The sequence below is a fragment of the Bemisia tabaci genome, chromosome 8, assembly GCF_918797505.1.
Source record: "Bemisia tabaci chromosome 8, PGI_BMITA_v3".
Classification (NCBI taxonomy): Eukaryota; Metazoa; Arthropoda; class Insecta; order Hemiptera; family Aleyrodidae; genus Bemisia; species Bemisia tabaci.
The window spans coordinates 41,024,789-41,047,018 of record NC_092800.1 but is presented as its reverse complement, the minus strand read 5'-3'; the positions used below and the strand labels follow the sequence as shown (position 1 = coordinate 41,047,018).

The window sequence follows — 22,230 nt, the reverse complement described above, 5'->3', positions numbered from 1 at the left end:
AAATTTGATCATTCAGTTAAGGAGCAGTTTAAATTAATGAATCAGGTGAAAATGAGAGGCAGGTTGATTTGGCAGAGCACTCAAGTATAAATTATTACAAAGGATAATGGACTGCATACGTAATCAAATAAGTTTTAAACGCATGATTTTAAGCCACGGCGCTTCTGCAAAATATAGTCTACTCGTTTCTAGAAGTATACCGTCCCAAATACATTCATAAAACCTCATTACTGCCACTGTCGCATCGTTTGGTGAGTAAATTGAATGCAGGAATATAAGATCAAACAACTAAGGATCTACAGGATGTTCTCAAACGCCTCCCTAGTCGGAGGGGAAAAAACCTCTTTTGTTTGTTTTTCCTTGGCGAATATAGGTAATCTAAATTCTGGAAATTAAGATTTCCAAGTATTCATTCTTCATTAATGCAACATTCTTCGAAATTTTCTTTCAAAGGCTGTAAAAACTTCAAAGGTATAGAAAAAATCAAGCAACATGAACAAACATCCGCCTGCTTTCCGGACCTTTCAACACACTGCGAAAAATGTCGCTTGGATACAGAGGCTACACTCTTAAAAAATTTTGATAGAAAATATGCTCTTCATTCAATAAGATTTTTGCTTAAATCAAGAACCAAGCCTCTGAATTTGAGCGGATTTCCTTTTGATTTAAGCTTAAATCGGATTGAATCAAGAGTATTTTTTCTTGTCAATGTTTTCAAGAGTCTGGACTCAATATCCAGTGTGTTTTTTTTTCCAGTGCAGTGGCGTGGCGTGCTTTGCGATAAATCGATTGCAATGGACAAAGCAGGGAAATGATGGATTAGGTATCGGGCCAAATTAATGAGGAAATTTAATTTTTTATATGAAAACGGCTGTGCAAATTTCAGTGAATTTTCTGCAAAGTACCGGGCCAAATTTCTTAAAATTGTCGAAGGAGTCCGCAGAAACGTTCTTATGTAAAAAATTAAATTTCCCGGTAAATTTGGCAAAAGCTGATGTGGCTTGCTTCCTTTCTGCTCAGCGTCGTCCAAATCAGAATTTAAAAGGAGCACCTATACCCAAGACGTGAAAGCATTGCATAACCATGAGTTTAAGCTTCCCGCTCTAATTTCCCTCTTGATCCCGGGCGGAGTGTGTTCAACCGGGGATAGTTTCTATGCGCCCTCGCCGGGCGGGAAAATAAATTCATCAGCGAAACAGCCCGCGAGGGGCGCGCATTAAAGGCCTTAAAAGCGCGCGGGGGTGGCGACGGGAGGGGCGCGGAAGTCTGTCTGAGACCACTGACCTACATGCGAGAAGCCAGCGGCGAGGAGAGGGTCAGGCCATGAATAATGATTGATTCTCCGCCGAGGGTAGGATCGCAAGGAGAGGGGAGGGGGACGTGCCCCTTGCAGTCCCGGCGCTCCGAGCTCCAGTCGCCGAAAGCTCGCGAAAGTTTACCCTCCGAGACGGGGCGACGGGAGGGGGTGTGAATTTGTCTCGGCTTCATTCATGTTTCGATCGCCGCGTTAGAAACGGGCGGACCGGTGGCGTGGCGTGCTTTGCGATGTATCGATTCATCGGCCGTTTAAACCTATGGGAAAGGATCGATAAACAGAGTGTTCAAAACGAACGCCTCATTGGAAAAAAACGCATTGGATCTAGAGTCCAGACTCTTAAAAACATCTACAAGAAAAAATACTCTTGATTCAATCAGATTTAAGCTTAAATCAAGAACCAAGCCTCTTAATTTGAGCGGATTTCCTTTTGATCTAAGCTTAAATCTGATTGAATCAAGAGTATTTTTTCTTGTCGATGTTTTTAAGAGTCTGGACTCTAGATCCAATGTGTTTTTTTTTCCAGTGTAGGTCTAAAGCGGCAGATACACGTACGTGTGTTGAAAAGGAAATACCAATTAAGCAACAAGGATTTCGATCGCTCGACGTCGAGCGACCTAACCTTAGATTGACTTCAAACCGTGGTAATAAAGTTTTTAAAGAATCATTTCAAACTTTCTGCTCATGGAAGAAATATCACTGTGACAGTCTCAGCAATGAAAAAATATGGCAACCTCCATCGTAACTAATGTACAATAGAAACGTTAATATCTTCTTTTTTTTAAAAAAAAAAGAGAAGAAGAAGACGAAAAAAAGACAGGAGTTGATATTAATAGTATTCATTGCGCGAATCGTGTTCTGCGTAAAATTCTGGCGAATAAGTAAATTCGTATTACCTTGTATAATGGTCCATTTAATCTAAAAAAGCGAACATGGAGAACTTTTCTAACTTTTCTCGAAAGAAGTATTTCATCGGGCGAAAGGAGGCAACGTTGAAGGCAGCGTCGAAACACAACATGGGCCTTTAAACCCCCATTATTCGATGACGCGATTAATTAATGCGAGTTCGAATAATCGCGCCAAACACACAGCGGCCGGCGTTAAACGCATATCAGCACCTGCAAGACTGGAGGAATACTTCACGCATTGCGCCAAACAGTGCGGTCGGCGCGACGCGCATATTAGCGCCTACAAGACGACATGAATACTTCTCGCATTGCGCCAAACGCAGTGCAGTCGGTCAGTTGGCCGACTGCAAATGCATATTAGCGCTTACAAGACTGTAAAAGGATACTTCACGCATTACGCGCGCAGCATGGCGCGCGTTTAATCGTTGTAATTTCTCGGTGATAAACACACCACCCGCGGTGCAGTGGACACAATATCCAACCAGTGTGCAACGCGAGCCTGCAATCCTCGAAGAATCGTGGAGATTTTCTTGATTGTCATGATGAGAGATAGTCAATGTTTTCAAGAGTCTGGACTCAAGATCCGATGTGCTTTTATTTCCAGTGCTCTTATAATCGATTCTTTAGCACAGTTTCAAATGGGAAAAAATTGATAATCGATCGTTCATGCCTCGCCACTAATCCGTTCCCCCGCCTGGCTCCGAGCTGATTACTGCATTCTGAGGAAAAACGCCGTAAATGCATTACAAGGTTGCCGGCGGTCTGGAAAACCGGGAAAGTCAGGGAAGTTGCAGCGACCTGAAAAAGTCAGGGAAAGTCAGAGAATTCAGGGAAAAATTGAGGGAATTTCTGACACTGCTCTGCAAAATGTTTATCCTTTCTACTTATTTTTAAGGCTTGTAATTTTTTAACTATAACTACTGAATGCGTTTTCCCATACTGTGATCGCTAAACACGGAAATTATGACAATTAGCAACAATCCATGTATTTAATTTAATTTTAAAAAAAAATAAATAATTTAATAAATAAAAATAAGTGGAAATTTTGTTGAAAGGTTAGGGAAAATCAGGGAATCAGAACGTTTTGCAGTCAGGGAAAAGCAAAAAAAGTCAAGGGAAAGTCAGGAAAAGACAGAAAAAGTCAAGGAAAATTCATAGAAAGACTGAAAAAGTCAGGGAATTTGAAGATGGAGCATTTATGGCAACCCAGCATTAGAATGTTGCTTACATTGAACAGCCTTATGCAAGGTCTGAAGGTTCATACGGGGTTCATCTTCACTTCGGGATTCGGGGCACACACACATTGAATGGACGCAATTCCTTCTTTCTTTGCAAAAACCGCGTATGAAAGCGTAAGGTAAACATTTCAGCTCCAAACATAGCTAAAGTAGCACTGGCATAGCTCGGTTTTTCTCCAAACGATTTTCGATACGTCTGGCGACACTGCAAAAATTGAGCGCAATAATCTCTTGATATCTCATTCATAAAATCACAGTGTCGTTCATTAATCAAGTTTACTACACGCTTGTTCCGAGTCAGACTCATCCCTTGTCAAAAACATGTTAGCACGCGTATTTGCGGAGGGCTAACACCGACTGTAACATTTATGAATTGTTTTATCGAAAAATTGCTTTATGGACTTAAAAATAAAAAGCTGATGGAGAATGAACCTACACAATATGAAAGAGGAAAAAAATCAAGAGATGGATACAAAAAGGAATATATTGCCTTAAGGAAAATTCGATTTGAAAAAATTCAAAGAATGTTGCTTTTGATTCAACTAGAAACTTTTGTTAGTGGAAAACCTTACTGGCATTTGCAATTATGGAGAAACATATTCTGAGTAAAGCTGCGGTAAAATAGCATCCGACTTCGGCGATTTATTATTGTTGCACCAACGCAAAAGAACATCCGCCTCTGAGAAGTAGGTGGATTTTAAACATAAAAAATTAAGATAAGAGGTAGAAAAAATGGAAAACCCACAGACCGCAAGGATTAATCATCTCAAGTTCGGGTAGAAAATAACACTGCTATAACGCCGTATGAGCCTTCAGGCGTTGCCATATTTCCTTTAATAACCAACGAATTTACTAGGAATATTTTGAATATTTTCCTTCAATTTTTCAGACAATTTTATCCCAATTTGATCTGAGTTATCGGAAAATTTTAAGGAAAAATACGCATAACTTTCTTAAAAAATACATATTTTCTTCAGGGAAATCTGGCCACTCTCAAATGTTCATGCGGCGTTCTCCCTTATAGCACGGCAGAACAGCTTTTGAGACACGCGCGAACGAATCGCCAGAAAGAAGCTGGGGGCGAAGACAGGTCAGGAAACATGGTAAAACGATTTGTATGATTGGTGAGTGAATTACTAAAAACAAGTTAACACCTCGTAAAGTAATGTAATGACTCAATACATTCTGTATAGAATGGTCAATATTTTCCTCGTAGACGTCGGTTTGACTTCCGACGTCGGTGGCTGTCGCTAGAGTTCAAGTTAGGAAACATTGTTGATGGCTTATCCATAAATCTGCCTGGATTTTGGAGGGAGCTTGAATTTCTGGACATAAAAATGGCAACCCTGTCAGACACCCGATGACGCTTGAGACGTGACTTATGCGTCTCCACTGAAACGTTGCAAAGTTTGGAGCGGATTGTTTGAGAATCCCGTAAACTGTATCATAGAATAGGCGAATTTTAGTCGAGACAAACAACACCGCGATTGCTTGCACAAATCTGTGACAGTGGAGATTTTTCAATCGATTTAACTGTCTGCAGACGTTAAAGTGGGCACTTCTCGGTGTGTCAACGGCCGTTTGTTGAGACGATAAATTCATCGACCTGGATCCCGTAAAGGTTTGTTAACTATATGCATGGATGGATGTGGTCTATTGAGCGAAGAAATACGATTTCGGATGAATTAAAAGCAGATATTTCAGATTGCTGCGTTAGCGGAACTTTTCATTGTAAAAAAATGTCAAATTATGATGTTGTTCAATGAAATCTCGTTAAATTATCCATTTCAGCTGAAAAGCCTCATGATTCAAAGTTCCAGAGCCAAAAACAATAATAGTATGGTAATTATTGCACGATAGTAAAATAGTGCTGGGTCCACATATTGTTCTGCAGGAAAATCATGTCCAAAAAATTCTCAATAAGTGAAAAAAATTTAACTCTGATTAGTATCAGCACGAGACTAAAGGGTGAGAGTGTCCAGTTCAGATTCCTTGGAATACCTACTAAGCTGGGGCACGCCAAGAGATCTATATCGATTTGGGTCTTTCAGCTAGACGACTCGAAATCGATAAAGATTTCTCAGCATCCTCTCAGCTTGAATTTTCATGGCATCGGTCTGAAATGAACACTCTCCTCAGTCTTGCACTGGTACTCATTGGAAATTAATTTTTCTGACTTTAGTAATTAAAAAATGGAAATTTTTCGGTCTGCAGAAAAATGTGGACTATTATTATACCGGTCCTATTACTTACAGCTCGAGTCACTGCAGTGTTTTCTTCTTGTTTGTAATTATAACACGCATGATTACATACTCACAACGGATGAATTCTGATACAAATTCAGAGAAAATCTCAAATTGACTTACCTGAAACATAAAAAAATAAACAATTCATTAATAAATTAATTAATTAATTAATTAGTAACTTCGGTTTAAGAACATTGAAAATATTTGAAAAATCCATCGCCATTAAGTTCAAATAAAACGTCCTTTACTAATCACCTTCCAACCTCCATTAAAAGAAGTTGGATCGGTTCCGAACCAAACGACTCAATCTCTCTCAAGTGTTCGCGAGAGAACCTCAATCCGGCAAAGTGAATCCAACGGAGCGAGAAATTTCGGGTGTATACTTTCGGGGTCGTCGGCTAAAATGCGATGACCCGAGCCAAGCAGTAATGAATGGGGTGAGTGAATTTTCGTGACCCTATTCAGGGTGGGGGTAGGGGGTATTTTAAGGGAGGGTAGGGGGGTATTTCAGGGGTCGCTCCGCTTCCGTTCGCACAGTCATAATCAACGGGTGTTATATCTGTGAATAATGAATCGCTGCTAGCCGCTAAGTCGTCGGAAAATGGCGTTTCACTGGCTCAAGAACAATTTAGGGTTAATTTTTTCTTTCTCTCTCTCTCTCTCAAAATTAAGAGAGCTAGGGAACAAGTGAAGAACCACGTACTCCTGCATTTGAGTGTTTATGCGATCAGCTCGTTGTAGAAATAATTATCACATCGTGCAGTTTTCCTTCCAGCGCAATTTTTGATACCAGCAGGGGTTGCCTCAGAATAAAGAAAATGAATTTTCCTGACAATTATTCCCTGATTTCCCTGTCACAGTTTGGTAAAAATCACTGAAGATTGAAGATATGCCAGATGGTTAAAAAGGCATAATTTCAAAATCTTTTCACGCAAAACGTAATATTTGAAACGTAAAACCTAGTCTAGAAAGCAAATTATGGTGACTTGACAATTTTCTAAAAAATTTTCGACATTTTCTTCATTTTCCTTGACTTTTTAAAATATTCCTTGACATTTTCCCGGTATTCCCTGCCTATGGCAACCCTGCGTAAGGACGAAAACATATTGGATTATTTTTCATACGATATTATCTTATTTCCTCTAGTTACAAGATTCAACCATCATTACGCGATTTCTTAGCACGCAGAACGAACCCTCCTATCGTTTCGAGACCAGTGCTAAAGTTCATTAGTCTGATTCCCGGCCACTGCGCGACATAGTAAAGGGTAGAGGCATTTGAGACAGACCCGCTGCTCCATGCTGCCACTGATAAGAGCCCGAAATAATGGATTGAGCAGCGTTGTCGCTGAAGGCTTCATAATACTCACGAACAACCAGAACTATGAAACTTTCAAAGCTCCATTGGAAATCTTTCTCGCAATTTAATGATCTACATTCAGGATGAAAGAGTAAATAATGATGCGAGAACTGTGGTATGTAAGGTTCCCTGAATCCTTTACAATCTTTTCGAAGACGAAGTCTGTTTCAGCCCATTTCAGGTGAGGATATGTCCTTCTCAAGCCTTAGCAGATGCGCTGTATCAATGCCGTTATCCCACTTTTGATGAAAAATTGAAATCGTTTATTGTTCAGATTCTAGCGGGTTGACTGGTGTCGTCAGGTGAGTTTGTTAACTGCGCAAAGGTCCGGGAAATAGATTCTGCGCTCGAATCGAAAAGGATATTCTCATAACTGAAATGGGATCTCATCTAACCACTTTGTCTTCCATTTGTGGTAGTTATTTAGTAAGTTGGACTTTTTTCAGCCAACGTGCGTTAAAAATCAGCAAAAAGCTGAAAATTTCAATACAGAGGGAAAAAGCTCATATGAGTCGTTACTATAGTGTTGCGCCAAACAGCGTATCTCTTTGGGGGAAAATTGTGGTCATATGAGCTTTTTTCCTCTGTATTGAAATTTTCAGCTTTTTGCTGATTATTAACGCAGGTTGGCTAGAAAAATTCCAACTTCCCGTCTCATGACCCGTGCGTCTACCGCAATCAGTTTGTGTAGTTATCCAGCTTAAAAGACCTGAACTGGCCTCAAATCTGCAATCCTACGCTCAATCTATTTATAACACACATACTTTCTCTCTGAAATCCTCCGATAAAGGAAAGACTTATTTCGTAAAAATGCGTCCAGTTGACAATACGGGACCTGGCGAACTAGCACTGAGCTGGCTGTGTGCTCTACTGAAAGCGTGATTGAAAGCCCGACCCACTGCAAAGCTCTTGTTTGAATAAAGTTTTGAAAAAGTTGGACTCGCCGGCATAGGGGTGCGGACAACGGCGCACAGTGGATTGAGTCAATTAGTGAGGTCGGACATACAATTTTTGACTAAAACTGCAAATTTTGATGTTTATTTCGTCTCATTTTAAACTTATAAGGGGTGCTTCTAGAAGAAAATTTCACGGAAAACCAATGGAACCACTTTCAGAGCCTCAAAATTGTGTATAAAGTAGTTATAAGCGTCTCAAAGTTTCCAGATTTTGTCCGACCTCTCCTATTGACTCGATCCACTGTGCGGCGGGAGATCCGAAACAGCGTATTTACAAATGACGATGAAATGACGTCGGCTTGATTAATTGTGCTCTATTCCACCACCGGTTGCCATCCTCAATCCAAAGTTCGAAACTTGAGACCATTTTATGGCAGAGCACCATGGTATTTTATTCGAAGCGGCAAAGAATCTTGATCTCACGGAGATGAAAACTTAAGTTTTTATGCAGGGTTTCACCTGAGATGAAATGAAAGTCATTGTTTGTGTGATTGTCTCAGGCAGGCGTTTAGGTATTGAACTAGGACAGTCTCGACATCCGTTAGTTTTCTTTCTCTCCCTTCTGTTTATAAATATTTCACCATGAGAACTGGCATGAATATATAGGTTTTGCGTAAAACCCCTGGTAAAAATTGGCGATAAGAGCTGCGTTTCAAAATACCATAGGAATTCTTATAGCCGGCTAAAGAAGGCTACAGAGAATCATATTATTGGCTGTAGAATGCGGAGAAAATCATACGGTCGGGCTATACGAAGCTGTAAAAAATTATGCAGCCGGGCTATAGTTCCTATCGCCGGGCTTTACACTATCGCCTGGCTGTTGCTTTTCCAACATCGATTATAAAAGGCTATAAGAAATTGTGTAGAAATTCGTGTGCTTTGGAAATCATTAAGTTTGATACGGAACCACCTTAATATTTACAAAACACACATTATATTTTCCTTTAATACATTTTTTTTTTCATCAATTAAAATGAGAATAGATCCATACAGGATGTGCAAACATTTCAAAATCATGAGTTGAATAACGCTGACTCCGCCAGATTAAATATTAGAGCCTAACACAAAGCGGAGCGGCGACGCACTGGCGCCTACAAACCTAACAGGGATACTTCACGCATTGCGCAACGCGTGAAGTATCCCTGTTAGGTTTGTAGGCGCCAATGCGCGTTTCGCGCTGGCTGCCCGCCTGCCGCGCTGCAGCGTGCCACGGCGCTTGAAGCAACTTTTTCACACCAGAGGTATTGCACAGTATCATACGAAACTGAAGGCGCTCTAATATATTCGGAATGGCAGGCATCCATCAAAAGTACGGAGCTTTCCTCGCAAAATAAATCAAGATACTACGGCCCAAAAAGAGAGCAGTAGTCCAAAAACTCACTAAGTCCTAGCATCCGTAATTAGTAACGTTTAGCGTACACTTTATCGCCTGGCTGTTGCTTAGTCGCCGTCGGCTATAAAAGGCTATAAGAAATTGTGTAGCCGGCTATAGAAGCTATTGGAAATCTTACAGCCGGCTGTAGGTCTATGGTATTTTGGAACACAGATTCTACTGCCAATTTTTACCAGGGACTGCTGAGCTCAAGGAGGTTATCAAATGATACGAGACAACTATCTCTGGCTCAGTTGGAAAATATGGATGCAAACCCTCTCACAAATTGAAAATTGAAAATAACGGATCAACAGCAGGCAATTGCAACAATGTTTTCATCACTCCATACATTTTGGGAATTTTCAGAAATATTTCACGTAAAATTTCACAGAATTTTTCACCCTGCTGATCACAGACAGTTGCAGAAAACCGGAGTAATCCTCATGCCTGAGGTGGTAGGTCAACAGCGTAACCTAAATTTTAGGTATTCACAGGCCCAATTTTTCTCGATTATTGAAAGTTTAAAGTAGTACAATAAGACATTTAATTGCAATGCAAATCGTGGTTATAAGCATAATCAATTGAATTTTGGGCCTATATTTACGAGTTGAACCAATCTATATCGACGCAATCTCCTTTGCTTGATGTATAGAATACGACCCATGGAAAGGAAAAGTGGAATTGTTCGGAATTTTCTCCATTTTAGCTTTTCCTACTTAAATCCTCGAAATTTTGTTTGAAGTTATGTTCTATTATTTTGAACCAAACGATACATCGAACCACTACCGAGTACGATCCGTAACAGTAAACGCGCTGAGTGCGCTCATGTTCAATGTTTAGTTTAAACAGCGAGATTTTAAACGAAGCTCGCGACATGAACATCAACACCGACACCATCGCTTTCTCTGAATGGGAGCTCGATGACCCGAACTCCGCCGAAATAATGACGACGAGCTTTCGACCCGACTTCCTGGAATCGCGGCCGGGCACAAAACGAACAGGGCGCGGACTTGAGCGCTTCTTCGAGCGAGGTTAGATTGACTTATGGCCCGGAGGCGGCCAATTATCGGGGCCGGGATTTTCGCGGAAGTTTCCGCAAAGCGGAGTAAACAGAGGCCCGTCGTTAATCCCGGGCGGTTCCGTTTTCCCGCCCTCGTAAACCGGGCGCTACGACCGGTCCGCCCGGCTTTGCCGCCTCCTCGCCCGGGTCCCGAGGGCTCTCGCGGAGACCCGGGGGGTTTTCCGGCAAAAATCGCAACGGCGCGGGCACTCGGCACACATGGCACACCGAGCTTCGGCTCGTTAAAGTAAGCCATTGTTTACTAAGAAAATTAGTCGCCGAGTGGTCGTTGGGAAATATTCCGCTCACACTTGGGTCGCGTGGACCCGCGATTGAGTCATGCTCACTCGCTGCCCCCCACCGCACAGAGGGACGGAGACAATATATTTCCAAGACTCCGCACTGACAATATAAGAAATGGAGCAAACCGGTGGCGTGGCGTGCTTTGCGATTTATCCACTGATCTGCCATTTAAACCTATGGAAAAGGATCGATAAACAGGATGTTCGCAGCGAACACCTCAATAATCGATGCTTTACCGTAGCTTCAAATGGGGAAATATCGATAATCGAACATTCACGCCAAAAGAAAATCCAGGCGCCTTCAATTTTTTCGCATGCTTCACGCACGCCCATGAAGCTCGGATAGTTGCATTCAGGCGTTGCAACTGCTTCATCGCGTTTGCGTTGCATAAACTGACTACGTAAATAACATCGAATAACTGAGCCACAAATCAAAAACCATGTTTTCCTGTGATGACTGAAGAATGTCGAGGAAAGCACTTTTTCTAGCGGTTTTCTTTTTACAAATTAGGTTGAGATTGTTGAAACCAATCGCTCAAATCTACAGTGATCATTAGGGAAAGCTGAATTTTGACTTCCGAGAGTACCTCACTTTTACACGATAGTGAGCGGCGTATCTTAGGTATATTGTCTTGGCAGTGGAACGAGCGTTTGATGGAGGTTGGACCTGAAATTTCAAATTAAAACAAAAATATTTTTGTGTTTATTTTATCGCGTCGTGATTTAAAAGGAGTGATTCATAAAGAAAATTTTACGAGGAAACCAATGAGATTTAACCATCTACGTTTTGTATTAACGAAATAGTAAACTTTAAAAATTTCCACATCGTGACCGACCTCTCCCACTGACTTAATCTGCTGTGCGCCGGCCGTTAAATCGCCCCCTTCTGTGCCCTTCTCTCCAAACGGACGTATTTGTGCTAAAACGAATTATGTTGTACGTAAGCTTAATGCACATAGTTCCTCTTCCAGTAAATACGTCCAAATCTCCTTTGGTGCTTACTTCCTACTTCTCTCCACTTTGATTCCGTCAACGAATCTTGTTTCCCTACCGAACATGGATTGCGTCCCCGTATTTTCTTGGCGAATCGCCGATTTTTGGACTGCGGTGACACACTCCTGCCAGTGACGTGGCGTGAATGATCGATTATCGATATTTCTCCATTTGAATCCGTGATAAAGAATCGATTATTAAGGTGTTCGCTGCGAACACCCTGTTAATCGATTCTTTTACATAGGTTTCAATGACAGATCAATCGATACATCGCAAAGCACGCCACGCCACTGACTCCTGCTACGAGAGTTGCATCCGCCATTCTCAAAACGATTAGCGTAGGAAATGAAAGTAAACACACATACAAAAAAACAACAGATAATCGTGTTTAAATTAGATCTTTTGACATCTTAGAACTCAAGGGAATGGTTGATATGTATAAGAAAACAATTGCTACTTCAGAAATTGCCCTTTATTTTAATAAAATTAGAAGGAATGGAAGGTTTAACGCTTGAGTCTCTTGGCAAAAGAACGGACAAGTTTCAAGTTTTTAGTGTAAAACCTCGTTCCTCTGCCTGCAATCATAACACGAACTAAATCTATCCCTGAGCAACAGCAAATCTTCAGTGCTCAGTTTCCGATTTTTTGACGCTCGAGCCCTTTGAGGAACCTACATTGTAAAGTACGAACTAGATGGCCTAGGCCTAACCTAACCTAACTTTATTGAAATTTATCCAGAAGGGGCCCCTACTTTCTATTGGGTCGACCCCCCCCCCCCCTAAAATGAAGAATTGGAGCCAGTTTCCGATTACATTGAAAAGATTCGCTTGAATTCTTCCGAGAGCTTTTTCAGAGATTCATTGGAACTGAAATTTTATGTAAATCACAACTTGCTTCCGGTTCAACCGCTAATCATTACGTCTACTTCGCTTTTCCCACAGCCTTGAGCCGCGAGACTGCAGACACAGTTGACACCAAATTTCTAAAAAAAAATACAGACTGAAAAAGCCGGACAGACGCTCGGAAGAAAAGTCAATTCTGTTGAAATCGAAAACATGGTAATGACATTATGAAAGGGGATGAGCGGTGCGAGCTTTGAATACTGCCGTGCTAAGGAAGAACGCCGTATGAACATTCGGGAGTTGCCAAATTTCCTTTAATAAAATGCTTATTTTTGAGGAAAGTTATGAATATTTTTCTTTGAAATTTTCAGCAACTTTAGATGAAATTGCAAACAAAATTATCTGAAAAATTGGGAGAAAAATCTTCATAAGTTCACCAGGAAATTTGCGTTTTATCGGAAGAAATTTGGCAACGTCTGCAGGTTCATACGGCGTTCTTCCTTAGAACGGCAGAATAATACTGCACTTTTGGCAGGCGCTCTAATCAACCGAAATACAGTTTCAAATTTTTACTGCAAACACGAAGTCCGCTACCGGGGAGACGAGTGTTTACTTTGAGCGGAGGTGTTACGCAAATATGGAGGTGTGTCTTTCAACTTGGCTGAAATTTTAAACGACCGCTGGACGGACGGAAATGAATTTTAATTTCAATTTTCTCACGGACGATTAGCACCAGCGTCATCGGTCTATTTTGGCGATGTTCGACGTTCTGCACTGAAAAAAAATTCTCGGCGTTTTTACCAAGGTCCGTTGGTACCTTTACCATCTCACTTTTTTACCAATCATCGATAATTTTACCAACACAGACTGGTAAGCTTACCTTAAAAACCGGTATTTTTACTGTTTTTCCAGGTAAGAATACCACTTTTATTGGTGATCAATTCCCGGTAACTTTGCCATTTTATCTCGGTAATTCTACCTCAGTCGATAAACAATATTGGAGTTTTTACCAAGGTCCAGTAAAATTATCGAGAAAGTTCAATAATTTTACCGAGATTTCTCGATAAAATTACCAATTCCATAAATGGTAATTTTACCAAGAAAAAACTGGGATCAAATAGAACCCTGAATTCTTGGTAATTTTACCCTTTTCTTAGTAAATACACCGAGATTTTTTTTTCAGTGTGTGGGATGTTCTTCGCTCTTAACCAGAAAATCAGGCGGGCTATGAAGCGCAGGGAAAATTGAATGGGGTTGAGTTATTGCGCCCTAAAGATGGTTGTTGAATTATGGGTTTCCTGAAAGGAAACACGAAGCGACAGAAGACTCCTAATGACGAAATAAGTAGCAGACGATCTAGGATTCACGTCACTGCACGCGTCATGCAGTGCAAGTGCAGGTTCAGCTCCTCTATGTTGCTATGCGCTTATTGAGAAGTTGAATTACTTCAGACGCTACAAGTAATAGGGATTCTCCATTAAATCTAATTAGATCCAAACAATAACAGTGACATACTCTTATTATACTATATTTTTCTTCTTATTTTTCTTCGTCTTCTCCTTTTTTGTTGCCTAAATATACTGAAAAAATATTCGCTCCAACAATAAGGAATGCTTATGGAAATTATTTTCTATTTAAATTATCCAAAATTCTTGCGTACATGCATTGGACTATGAGGAAAACTGATCTTTTTCACCAGTACTTAAATCAGCACTGAAGTTTTGCCTTCAATTCTGATTTATCTCCTTCTCTCCAAGCCAAAGCTAGTTATGGGAGTAAACTTTTTTCCAGCAGCCGGTTTAACTTCATTTTTAGGTGAATTTAATTCTATCGAATTTCTTTCTCCTTCACTTTCCTCATTACTTAATCAGTTGTCACTGTGACTGGGCCGGGTGGGTTTTTTTGTTTCCTAAAGCAGAAACACCACGCTGGTTTTCATGGGAGCGCGCTTGATGCCGTGGCGTGGTCAGCACGTAGAACCCCAGAGCGCCTTCAAGTTTTTTGTATGCAACACGCACATCCATAGAGTACGAATAGTTGTATTAAAAAGCAGCTATCAAAATTGTCGCTTGTGCGAAAAAACCTTGAACGCCTTCAAGTTTTGTGCATGCAATACGCACATCCATAGAGTACGAATAGTTGTATTGAGATGTTTTCACCAACATCGCATTCAGCACAAAGGAGCCAACGCCATAACAGTGTTGTAAAAATGTCGCTGCTTTAAAATTATCCGAAAACTTTCCCAGAATAGCAAATAGTTTTTGCTTTTCTCCTAAAAATTGTAATTTTAAAGGAAAATAAGTGGGTAAATTTTAATACCGTACACATATTGAGTATTTTTAAAAGAAAAGAAGAAGATGCACGGTCTTGAAAAAACTATAATCGCGCTGTTTATTGTTTGTTAAACACGATCCAAATAATAAAAATACACTGAGGGAGAAAACTTCCAATCGGGGAAACTGCGATGGTCACATTTAGGCGATCTGAAGATAAAATCGCCTAATTAACTTTGGTTGCCTATATTGGCGATCCAAGGATAAAAACGCCTAATTTCCCTTCGTTGCCTATATTTAGGCGATCTAAGGATAAAATCGCGTAATTTCCTTGGTTGCCTATATTTACCCGCTGTAAGGATGAAAACAAAACAAAACATAAGAAAAAGAAGGCTTCCACACGAGATTTTTCAATTTTTAGATGGATAAGCAATTATATCCGTCCATGAGGCATAGATTACGGACCCATGGAATATCGAATCTGTGCCGGTTGGTGACGCGTTGCCCTTTACACTGAAAAGCTCGCTAGACGAGCCCGCACCCCTCCTCCCACTGCTCTACCGTGATGGCTGAAAGTGAAGAGTCGCGCATAAACTGTCATCCCATCGTCGGAAATGAACCGAAAACATCTATTCGTTTTCAGTTCGCTTGGCATTCGAATTTGCTTCCAATAGCTCCGAGACCCACATTTTGCGGTTTCCTCCTTCAGAATGGGAGGAAAGTTTCCTTGGACCGTCGGAAGGAAAAGAAGGATTTCTTTCACTGCCGAAGCAGCGTGGAGGAATTAGTTTTTCTCTCTCTTTTCCCATCTACGAGAGGAATACAGGTCAGCGGGGAAAAGGATTGCAATTGTGATGGATCCCTCAGACTCGGCTACTTTACTGCCGTGCTAAGGAAGAACGTCGTATGAACCTTCAGACATTGCCTGATTTCCTTCAAGAAAATACGAATTTTCAGGAAAATCTGTAAAAATGTTTGCATCCGATTTTTCAGAGAGTTTTATTCGCAATCAGATCTAACTTATCTGTACATTTCTGATATTTTATAATATCTGAAAACAGTAGTCACCAATGCATCGTTGAGTGGCGCCCTCAAAAGTGGGCCACAACCCGCAATTTTCAGCAATCGACGAGATCGGGGCTAATTAGCCATCATTTCTTCTCTGTTCACAAAATGACGGCCTGATTTTGAAGTTACTCGTAATATTGTAAAAATAAGTACAAATTTGTAATATTTTTGTATAAAGCGATCAATAATAGCTAAAAATGGGTTTCGAGGGTCAACATTCAACAGGGACACCCATGATCCATTTCAGGACTCACACAGAAAAAAAATGATTTTGCTTGCCCTTCCAATTTGCACTTGGGCACAGTCGGCGACTATCCTCAGCACATTCCTCCTGTACTTTCGCACATTCTTCTGCTTTTAGGCGACATGTTTTCTTAAACTCCGCCACATCCGCTGGAAGTTAAAGCAAAATTGATTTTATTTTTCTCCGTGAATTTTCAGAATGTGAAGTCGGCTTCAGGACAGGAGCATATTAGAGTAAGATCGGGAAAATGGATTGGCGCGGTCGATTGGTGAGGAGTTCATTGTCACGGTCAATCTTAGCGGAGACGCTGGCGGGCAAGGGGGCAAGGGGGCAGGGGGTCAGGGGGCCCACGGGGGGATGGGGGGGGGGACAGGAGCACGAGACGAGACACATGCACGGCACGTACTCGCTCCATCCTCCTAGTCCATCCTAACCAGCCTAGCTTCTCACAAGGAGTATGCTTCTTACAGTCGGACCAAAATAAACACCACTGCCTCCACTGCTCCACCACGCTGGTCTGTTTACTAGTCGCGCCGCACGGTGGATCGAGTCGATGAAAGAGGTCGGACATGATATTTCAGGCTAAAAACTGAAAATTTTGATGTATATTAAGTCACATTTTAAGGTGTAAGGGGTGCTTTGTGAAGATTACACGAGAAAAACGGCGGAACCACTTTTAAAACTCAATTTTGGTAAAAACGGAGTTACAAGCTTTTTACGTTTCCACATTTTGTCCGATATTTTCGATTGATTCGGTCCAGGGTGCGCCAGAGAGCCGGTCGTGTAACAGTCAATCGCTTTCGGAAAAATTTCAGCACTGAGCTGAATTCAATGTCTTTGGCTGAAGAGGGCTCAGGACCGAAACGGGACTATCGAGCTATCAACGGAGACGATACATTGAAAAGACCCTAGGGATGGCGATTTTTTCGAAAAAATCGATTTCTGGAGATCGATTTGATTTTCGGTAAAAATAGGTTTGATTTTAAAATCTGATGGGGAAAAATCGATTTTTCTCGAAATCGATTTTAAAACACTTAAAAATTCAAGTTCGGCGCCAAAAACAAAACCACTACTAAAACTGAACTTGAAATAAAACTCGGGTTTCACAGAACCTATAAGCCTTATGTGACACATTAACGTATGAAATTTCGATTTTTTTTTTTTGAATAATTCGCTTTCGGCTCGAAAAATCGATCCAATTAAATCGATTTTTCAAAAAATCGATTATAAATGGCTCCTCAGTCAGTGCATGTAAGGCTATCGATTTCAGTGGTCAAAACTTGTGTCACAAGTTTGACACAAGATATCGCCTGGCTCTCGGATTAGCAGTTCCGAAGTGTGTTGGCGAAAAGTGCGTTGAAATGATCCGGAAAAATTTGCGCGTGGTCTCACTGTGAGGAGCTTTGATGGTGCCAATTTTTACGTACGCCTGGCCGGGATGCACGGCCTGCGTCCGTTCAGTCATTCTCATTCAGTCTTTCGAACCGCGCCGGCGAAAGAGGTGGCCCCCAGCCCTGCTGCTACGAGCAATATACGCGTGTTTTTTTCCAGATGGAGCTCAATTTTTTATACACTCATTTTAAGTGCATTTGATATTTTTCTTAAGTTGGCAGTGCTGGATATATTTCGCCAGCTTTCCCTTCTTACTAACCTGATCTTCCTTGCTCTTTTTATTTTGTGCGTCTGATAGAAACACCCCCAAAAATTTATTATGTTTCTACGCGTACTTAACACCGGCGAAGTGATGTAAATTCTGTTAAGTGGTTAAAATTTCATCGATTAATTTTTTAAATTGTGTCACCTCATTCAATAAATGCTGTAAATCCGGTTAATTTGAAGAATTTATTTTTCTCTCTGCGAATAAATGCATGAGGTTTTGTACGTGAAATAATTGCACTTAGTAAAAAATTAATTAGTGCAATTAATTAGTGCACCATTAGTTACCAGTCATTGACACAACAATTTAAAAGGTTTGTCCTTTATTTTCCTTTACCAAAAATGTGTTCTTTCTTCTTTGACAAGAGGACCGTGCTTTTTCGGAAAAGGGACTACAACTTACGGTCTTATTAAATGATTGCGCGTTGCATTTTGATCAAGTTTTTTTTTTTTTTTTTTTTTTTTTTTTTTTTTTTTTTTTTTTAATTCAAAGATACAAATAACTATGTCTATGTGTCCACTTGTGGATTTCTATTGTATTCCTCCAGTATGATTTGAATGTGCGATATGTGTATAAGATGTCTATCTGCCATGGATTTCTTACCTAGCTAGACTTTATTTTTGCACCAAATGCGTTCATATGATGTTTACTTTGTGTTGTTCTTCCTTCAGATAGTGAACAGAAGGCATTCTTAATTTTCAATTTTCGAAAACTGTGCGGACAGTCTCTGTTCTACTACTAAATTTTCATTTGGCCGACGGATCGAGTTGACTGCTTTAGGGAGGTATACAGGGTGTCCCAAAAGTCCCTTCCACCCCCTCTAAAATTTTACCTAATTAATATTTTGAAACGAAACTTTGGGGATGTTCATCGATCAATGTTAGCTACTTTTGGGGCCCCCAAAAATTTTCAGGCCCCCCCGTGGGGAGGGGCTGCGGACCCCAACTTTTTTTTTTCAAATGGCAACCCCTATCTTGAGATACCTCATTCGAAAGAGCATAAAAAACTAAGAATTTTGGCGCAAACCGCAGATCAATATCTTAATTTTTGACCGAGTTATGATAGGTCAAAGGTCAAATTTGACCTATTTTCAAAAAATCATAACTCCGGTTCAAATTGTCGTAATGAAAAAAATAAAACGGGAAAATTTACCACATTGTAAGCACTTTTAAGGAAAAATCACAGAAATTACTTCAAACTAATTTTAAGGGGGGTTTCGGACCCCCAAATACGTCAATTCAAAGGTCATTCAATTTTCCCGCGAAATAAGCCAATTTCCCCCAGATTTGCCTCCACATTAGTTCAGTAAGGTCAAAATCAGTTCAACATTACGTTGGCAAGTCCCCAAATTTCGGGAAAAGTTAAATGAAACGAAATTAAAGGTGATTAAATTTGACCGTTTAAATTTTTTTTTTTTAACTTTTCCCAAAATTTGGGGACTTGCCAACGTAATGTTGAACTGATTTTGACCTTACTGAACTAATGTGGAGGCAAATCTGGGGGAAATTGGCTTATTTCGCGGGAAAATTGAATGACCTTTGAATTGACGTATTTGGGGGTCCGAAACCCCCCTTAAAATTAGTTTGAAGTAATTTCTGTGATTTTTCCTTAAAAGTGCTTACAATGTGGTAAATTTTCCCGTTTTATTTTTTTCATTACGACAATTTGAACCGGAGTTATGATTTTTTGAAAATAGGTCAAATTTGACCTTTGACCTATCATAACTCGGTCAAAAATTAAGATATTGATCTGCGGTTTGCGCCAAAATTCTTAGTTTTTTATGCTCTTTCAAATGAGGTATCACAAGATAGGGGTTGCCATTTGAAAAAAAAAAGTTGGGGTCCGCAGCCCCTCCCCACGGGGGGGCCCGAAAATTTTGGGGGGCCCCAAAAGTAGCTAACATTGATCGATGAACATCCCCAAAGTTTCGTTTCAAAATATTAATTAGGTAAAATTTTAGAGGGGGTGGAAGGGACTTTTGGGACACCCTGTATAATAGTGTTAAGGTAGTGGCGGTGTGTGGGCTGAAACTTGGAAAGGAAGGCTAAATTTTGAAAAATGAGAAAGGGGCCTGGGGAATTTTCCTTCAGCCATGAAGGTGGAGCTTTTCTGCATTTTGAAAATGACCCTTAGAGCACAATTTTATTCCACCATTGCATATCATCCCCTCCAAAGAACGTAGAAATTTGGGGCGGGGGAAGTGCCCCCCCCCCCAAAGATTGCTCCTCGCTTCATGAACGTGTCACCTTGACTGATTTTTAAAGATAAAACTGAGACATGAGACGGCTCATTGAGGCAACAGAAGGCTGCATCTTCAATTAGATCTTCGTCTATGATCTTCGGTAAAGACCGATAACGCCAGTGTTTTAAACAACCAACCAACCTCACTTCAATCAGATAAAAAGCGTAACATATAATCTCGTTTGTTATGGGGCTAATTTCTAAGAATCAATCGAAATTCTGAAAACTCAAAATCTTTGATGAACGTTTGACAGTTGATAAACAAAAAAATGAGGGCCTCGGTTGAATGAATAAAGAAAAATGAACCATAACAAATCATAAGTGCAAACTTATCAATATTGTGTTATTCATCGATCACCAGTGGCCCGTTGAATGTTGAGATGTCCCTCTCTCAGCTCCTTTTTGATTGGCTCCAAAATTTCGACACTCTCCACCAAAAAGTTTAACGTCTTAGGATTTAAACCGTTGGTGCTTTTCCATCGACTTTTTCTTGAACAACATTTCTTACTTTCCCTGAATTTTTATCCTTTTTTTAGTTTCCGGTCAAAACAAATCCCTTGAAATAATTTTTCATTCCTCGGCTTACACAAATTTGGTAAACTGTCCGTCGCAACAGACAGCTCAAGAGATTTCAAAAATTTAATCGACTAATAAATCGACAAAATAACTTACATAGCAATGATCGATTTGCTTGCGTTAAAGTTAGTTTCCGTGCAAGCGGGGAGTCCGAGTTTACTTAAATTAATGTAAACTATGAACAAAAATTTGTCATTTCCAAGATGAAGTGAGGGGCTTGCAGGACAAGGCGCATGAGTGTAAGTAGTAGTGGTAGTAAAAAAATTGAGACATTAATGATTTTAAGAATTTATAGTCTTAATCCATATTTTGCGAAAAATTCACTCCCAAATTACATTTTATAAACATCAAAAAGTAATTCGAACTTTCTTTCCGCCATGAGAATCCATGTACTTTCGAAACTTCAAACACGCATTTCTCGAGATAGCAAAAACTGCACTCATGCACTTTGTCCTCCAAACCCATCAACTGGGATTCTTAGAACATGTTGAATGATGGACATGTTGAACATGTTGATTCGTGAGATGTGGACAGAAAAATAAATACTGTTGTTTACTCAAATTCTTCCTCCGCCTGGTGGTTTATCTCTTTTTAAGGGTCGATTACTGACACCACAGGAGAGAAAGAAACCAAATTATTCGGGTAATTTCTGAGCTGGAGCTCCTACATTTTATTGGAAAATGAAAGCTGCTGCAAAGACGCGCTTCTGTGGACTTCGGCCATTTCGGAAATAAATTAGAGTTGGTCAAACGACACGGGTGGGTCCAAATCTGTAACATCCTCCCGCATCGTCAAATTAATTTATGACTGCAGAGGGCGGAAGTGAGGCAAAATAACGACCCGTTGCCTGCTCGAGCAATTTAACAGCTTGAATTAAAATTACATTCTGCAGAGTGACTCAAATTTAGAGAAAAAAAACAAGATGTGGTCAGTTCTTTCACCAGTCTCCATCTATCTGTTTCTCTTTGACTTTCGTTAAAGGCCACTTACCGAGTAGCAATCAATATTTCACACCAAAAAAGTGTGACAGATTCTTAGTTTTTCCCGACAGTGAGCAAATTTCACAACAGTCTGATTTTTTTCGTTAAATAAAGTTTTATACGTCATCATTACACTTAGCATGGCCAAAGTTGACTCTACAAGCCCTTGCCTCGTTGACATTGGTGGTATTCTACAGGATGATCTCCTATTTTGGCGTATTTTTTCGACGAGTAAGTTGTTTATAATTAGGGGCAATTCATCAATTACGCGCCGCATTTGCAGATTTTTGACACCCCCCCCCCCCACCTAAAGTTCCGTTAGAAATTCGCTCCCAAATTCCAATTTTTAAGCATCAAAAAGCCAGTTTGAACTTTCTTTCCGTCATGATTGATAAATTAGTAATTTTGTCACTGTAACATGTAATTTCGAAACTTTCATCAGGTATTTCTCGAAGTAGCAAAAACTGCACTTAAACGCGACTTGTCCTGCAAGCCCTTCAAATCTTGTTTCCTTTTCCCTTCAAGTTTACAACGGGCCAATCCACTCCAACCGGCGTAAATTTTCCCACGAGGGATGATGAGGAGCTCAGTAGTGAAACG

At 40.4% G+C, this 22,230-nt stretch overlaps 2 protein-coding genes across 3 annotated transcripts in view; one reads left to right on the top strand and one right to left on the bottom strand.

Moving 5' to 3' along the window:
- MED20 (Mediator complex subunit 20) overlaps window positions 1-22,230 on the bottom strand; it is a 190,004-nt gene that overhangs the window by 69,127 nt on the left and 98,647 nt on the right. The window lies entirely within an intron of this gene.
- LOC109038346 (facilitated trehalose transporter Tret1) overlaps window positions 1-22,230 on the top strand; it is a 125,547-nt gene that overhangs the window by 24,878 nt on the left and 78,439 nt on the right. Inside the window, exon 1 of one of the 2 annotated variants that reach the window (XM_019053380.2) lies at window positions 17,431-18,146. The exons of the other annotated variant lie outside the window; for it this stretch is intronic. The gene's annotated coding sequence lies outside the window, so the exon portion shown is untranslated. Of the gene's footprint in view, window positions 1-17,430; window positions 18,147-22,230 lie in introns of those variants that run through there. 2 annotated transcript variants of the gene reach the window in all.